General features: G+C 37.1%; 1 non-coding gene across 1 annotated transcript; it reads right to left on the minus strand.

Annotated features, from left to right (window-relative positions):
* Positions 1-273: 273 nt before the first annotated feature.
* Positions 274-377, minus strand: LOC129463346 (small nucleolar RNA U13). The gene has a single exon (XR_008651134.1). It is a non-coding gene; the product is annotated as a small nucleolar RNA U13 (small nucleolar RNA).
* Between the last annotated feature and the right edge of the window lie 5,577 nt (positions 378-5,954).

Consider the following 5,954-nt stretch of genomic DNA (forward strand, 5'->3'; position numbering starts at 1 on the left):
AATAATAGGACCAAAATAGTAGTGCCAACTCACTTTCAATAAAATACTAAACAAAGTACAAGCCAATGAAATTCAGGTAAATTTAAATGATCACCATCTCCATCTAGTTTATTTTACTCGAGTCCTGCAAAGTACTTTGCTATTAGAATATCTCAATACATAAAATGTGATACAAATGGGCCTAATATGAAAACTTATATAAAAATCTCAAAAGATGCTGAAAAAGCATCTGATAACTTTCAACACACATTTTTTTCTTCTTTATTTTTCTCACGTCAGATGGGTAATGTACAGATGTCGTAACAAGATGTGAGGGAGGCACATCTCACATCTAAGCATAAAAACCTAATCATCATGTTTACGAATCACAAAAGGATTTCAACATAAATTTTTTGAGAGGAAAACATACTAGAAAACTAGGAATAAATATGTAATTCTTCAACATGATCTCTAAAAACATTTATCTTAGTGGTTACACATTAGAAGCTTGTTTATCAAAATCAGAAACATGAAAATTACACACCTCATTGTTATTACAAAGTTATGGTAATGATTTTCTAGAAGTTATGGCTGATTCAATAAGACATGAAACAAAAACAGAAGTCTAAGTGCTTTTCCATTATAGCACTCACTACATTTGTAATTAAATAATGATTATATGGTCACTTGTCATCTCCCCTGTAAAAACATAAGCTCCATAAGAACAGGAACTAGGTCTGTATTATTTATTAAGGAATCTCAATGCCCAGAAAAATACCTTTTACAAGAAAGTATGAAATAGATATTTATTAGATGAATGAAGTAGAACTTCAGGGTATGGCTTAATAAGAAGGTTAGCAAATCCTTTCCCCAAAAGCAGTTGCGAAGCTAAACAAAAATGACAAAAACAGCTATGTCTGTGCTCTTGGAATCTGCCAAAGGCTCAGCCAATTGGAGAAGCATTTATGCTTGAAAACCTGTGGAATTGTAAAGATTAGTGGGCGCTTAGGGCATTTTTTACTGGGACAACTCCACAGCTCCTGCCAGCCTGGTTGACATGGATGTTTTGTGAGAGTGGAACAGGCTGTGACAACTAGTAGTTTTGCTACCATGGTCCTGCTGGGCACACTTGATTTGGAGAGATGGGCCATGCCCATGCAGCAATGTCAGTAAAAGTGACAGTCTTGGCAGAGGGTCAGTGGAATTGACCAGTGATTTTTCTAATATGAGGTTTTTGTTGGGACAAGCATAATATCAGCTAAGGCTACACATATCCACGACAGAGACCAAGATGACCCAAGCCCCTCTACATACTACTGGCCAACACTGAGGCTGCACACACAGAGAAGACGTGCAAAAGAGCCTGGTGGGAAGAAAAATCTGGAGGAAATTGAAAACAGCCTGAAGTTTGTACTCTTCCTACACAGAAATCCATCAACAGAGAACAGAAACCTTATTGGCTCAAGTGTTTTGAGTATAGCGTCTGCCCAATCATTGGCCGACCACTATGCTACACAGAAAGAAGAATGATCCCTCATAAGTCCAACATAAAAACAACAATAACTTCAAAAAAAAAAAAAAAGGAACAGAGACATAAGCAGCCATTGGGAAGACCAGTTTCACAGATTTGGCCCAGGCAAGCTACTCAACAAACAAAACAACAAAAACAAATGTCAGAAAAGAAAACCACAACCCAGAGTTGCTGTATTATCAAAGTGTCTAAATTTTCTTTCTTTCTTTTTCTTTTCTTTTCTTATTTATTTATTTATTTATTTTTTTGAGACAGAGTTTTGCTCTTGTTGCCCAGGCTGAAATGAGATTCTCCTGCCTCAGCCTCCTGAGTAGCTGGGATTACAGACATGTGCCACCACTCCTGGCTAATTTTGTATTTTTAGTAGAGACAGGGTTTCTCCATGTTGGTCAGGCTGGTCTCGAACTCCCAACCTCAGGTGATCCATCAGCCTCAGCCTCCCAAATATTGGGATTACAGGCATGAGCCACGGCACCCGGCTCTAATTTTCAATAAATAACGTTATGGGATATACAAAGAAATAGGACTCACATTCAAGGGAGGGGAAAAAAAGTTAGTAGAAACTGAATCTGATGTCTCATTTGTATCCTCTGCCTTCCCCAGCTTTTCTTGATCTGACCTCTGCAAACCAGCCTTCCTTGGTAGGTAGAGTTAGACAGTGTAGGAGACAGAGGCACAGAGGAAAGAAGCAGATTTCTATTCTCCTCTGCTTTGGGCCATGTCTCTGGCCACATCTCCTATGAGGTTCCAGTCTTATTGGAAAGCCCTAGCTGCTAATACCAGCTTTTCCTTTTGTCCTTCTGGCCCTAGGGATAGAAGGGCTGCCTGATGTTGTTATCTTTGGGTTTCCCCTATCAACTCATTTGCACTTTATCTCTTCTAATTCCTTTGTAGCAATTTCCATACAAATTCCTTCTCAATAGTCAAGCAATCACCCATTGATAGACATTTGTGTCATTTCCAGTCTTTCTCTATCTAAAAAAATGCTTTAAAGAATAGCCATGTGCATGCATGTTTTTATACTTTTGCAAGTGTCTATTTGGGATAGATTCGTAGAACTGAGATAGTTGATTCAAAGAGTAAATGCATATGTCTAAGCAGCTTAAAGAAGCATTGTTGTTTCAAGCCAAAAATATCTTCTTTAAATATAGTTTTCTTAAAAAGAGAGTAATTAAGAGAGAGCTTTGAAATAGCAAGACAAGTGAATCTCTTTGGGAAAAAAAGTATAATAATAAAAAAACTTCTGACTGTCCAGAAGAAGTAGCCTCCCATGCAGGTGGAGTGAAGAGAGGAGAGAGAAACTTGCTCTTGGTTCATCTTTAGTTAGGAGTGAGAAAGGTGCCTGGGAAGAGATGAAGAAGCCATTTTTGAAAGAAGCAGCCCTGTGAGGCATTGCATATGCTTGGCATTGTATAATTAGGGTGATAGCATCTTTTGATGCATACTATATAATTTGTCGCCTTGGCTAATCAGAGTCACTGAACCCCATTTAAGATGGAAAGTGGAATACTGAGTTGAATTCTTATGTCAGAAGTTGAGTAAAGATAAGTCACACCCTCTAATCCATTTAAAAATACTTAGCAGGTTATTCCAAAGACTGAGCTACTGAAGTCCCCATGTTACTTATCCCAGGGGGATGTGCAAAAACAGACAAGAATTAAGGAAGTAGCTCTACAAGCCAGCAGAATTGACCTGATTCTCCAGAGATGTTTCTGCATAGGGCATGGCCACAACCCTGGGGAATGTAGTCTTCCCTGTATCCCAACTGGGGTTAAAAAGAGAAAGAACAAAAACTGGGAGCAGGGGAAGGGGATTTTGGTTTCCAGGGGGTAAGGCACAGAAGCAACACTAAATCCTTCTCCTGTCCATCTCCCTTTTCCTCCACCCTAAGGATGAGTCCTAAATAAAAGTTTAATCCAAAGGCCTTTGGGATCATAATTCTAGTGAGAGAAGCTTGCAAGGGGGAAAGGGTCTCTGTATGGACATTATCTGCTTTATTCAGTTCTTCTGCTCCACAGTTATTTGCCTAACACTGTAGGATTCTAGTTATTTTCTTTCAGCACTTAAAGATGTCACTCCATTATCTTCTCTTTGCTTGGCAGCTCACCAATGCCTTCAAACAGATGGTTTTTGTGTTTTATCTGGCTTTTCCTGTTTTCTTGGCAGGAGCATTGGTCCATAGCAAGCTACCCCATCAGAATTGCAAGTCAAAGCCTCCACTCTTAATTACTGAAAATGTACATGAGTTAATATCAGTATTATAGATCCCTGTTCCAGTTTTGTTTTAAAAAATTTATAAACTTTTATTGCCTATTTATCCACATGAACTTTAGCATCTCAATATTGTACACCTTCCCATTACTAATTCTACTGAATGTATACATTTATTTGTAGAGAACTTTTATGATATTGAGAATTCTGTATCCAGAAGCATGGTATCTATTTTTATTAAATTGTCTATTTTTGTTACTTTTGGAGCTTTATTTCAGTTGGTTCTGAATATTTCAAATTAAGTTTAATCCTGCATATTTCAATTGTTTTTGTCAGGGGGCTCTTTTTACAATTATGTGTTCTACATTGTTGAATATATACAAAATCTTTAATGTTGTATATGCCATTTTTAACTCATCATCTTAGTAAATTTTTATTAGTTTATTTCCTTTGGTTTTCTAGGCAAAGATCACAAGGAAATCCTAACTTTGTTATGTCATTTCCAATAGTTATCCAACTTAATTCATTTCCATGGCTTGTTTTTTCTAAAACTTTCAGAACAGTGTTAAACCATAGTTGTCACAGTGGTTATCCTTCTTCTCTACTTCTCTTTAATGGGAATCCCCTAGGATTTTATGATAGTGTGTGCGTGTTTCTCACGTTAAACAAACAAAATTAGCATCCTATTTCTAAAAAAATTCTGTCCAGAACTAATATTAAATTATAGCTGCCTCTTGAACAATGCTGGGGTTAGCAATGCTATCCCCCCATCCAGTCTCAAATTCACACATAACTTTTGACTCCCCTAAAACTTAACTACTGAGAGCCTACTGTTGACTGTAAGCCTTACGAATAATATAGTCAATTAGCACATATTTTGTATGTTATATGTACTATATATTGTATTATTGCAATAAAGTAAGCTAGAGAAAATAAAATGTTATTAAGAAAATCTTAAGGAAGAGAACATATATTTACTGTTCATTAAGGGGAAATGGATAATCATAAAGATCTTCATTCTCATCATCTTTACATTGAGTAGGCTGAGGAGGAGAAAAAAGAGGTGTTGGTCTTGCTCAAGGGTAGCAGGGGTGGAGTAAAATCTAGGTATAAGTGGACTTGCACAGTTTAAACATGTAAATTGGGTAAATTGTATATGGATGGGTTCAAGGGTAAATTGCATATGAATGTCTGTTTAACATCTATTTGAATATGATTTTTCCACAATGAGATGTCACCTTACACCTGTTAGAATGGCTATTTTATATACACACATACACACACACACACACACATATGTATATGTGTATATATATATATATATATATATATATACCAAAAAAAGATAACAAGTGTTGGTGAGGATGTGGAGGAAAGGGAATCTTTGGACACTGTTGGTGGAAATGGAAATTGTTGAAGTCACTAAAGAAAACACTATGGAGGTTTCTCAAAATATTAAAAATAGAACCGCCATATAATCCTGCAATCTCACTTCCGGGTATACATCCAAAGGAACTGAAGTCAGGATTTTAAAAAGATATCTGCATTCCCATGTTTATTCCCATGTTACTCACAATAGCCAAGATATGGAAGCAGTCTAAATGTCCATCAACAGATGAATGGATAAAGAAAATGTGGTGTATAAATATATATACCCTATGGAGCTATGGTCTGAATGTTTGTGTGCCCCAAAATTCATATGTTGAAATCCTAACCCCAAGGAGATGGTATTAGAAGGTGGGAACTTTGGGAGGTCATCAGATCATGAGGGCACACTCCTCATAAGCAGGATTAGTGCCCCTGTAAAAGAGATCCCAGAGAAATTCATCGCCCTTCTGCTCCTGAGGTTGCAGTGAAAAGATGACACTTAGCAGGCATCAGATTTGCTAGCACCTTGATCTTGGACTTCCCTGACTCCAGAACTGAACGAAATAAATTTCCATTGTTTATGAGCCACAGAGTATTTTGTTATAACAGTTCAAACAGACTGAGAAAGTGGAATATAATTCAGCCTTAAAAAAGAAGGAAATCATGCTATTTATGACAGCACAGATGAACCTGGAGGACATTATACTAAGTGAAATTAACCAGACACGGAAGAAAAAATACTACATGATATCACTTATATAATAAACCTAAAATGGTCAAACTCATAGTAGCAGAGAGTAGAATGGTGGTCCCCAGGGGCTGTGGGGAGGGGGAAATTAGGAGGTATTAGTCCAAGAGTACAAGG

The sequence above is a fragment of the Symphalangus syndactylus genome, chromosome 14, assembly GCF_028878055.3.
Source record: "Symphalangus syndactylus isolate Jambi chromosome 14, NHGRI_mSymSyn1-v2.1_pri, whole genome shotgun sequence".
NCBI classification, from domain to species: Eukaryota; Metazoa; Chordata; class Mammalia; order Primates; family Hylobatidae; genus Symphalangus; species Symphalangus syndactylus.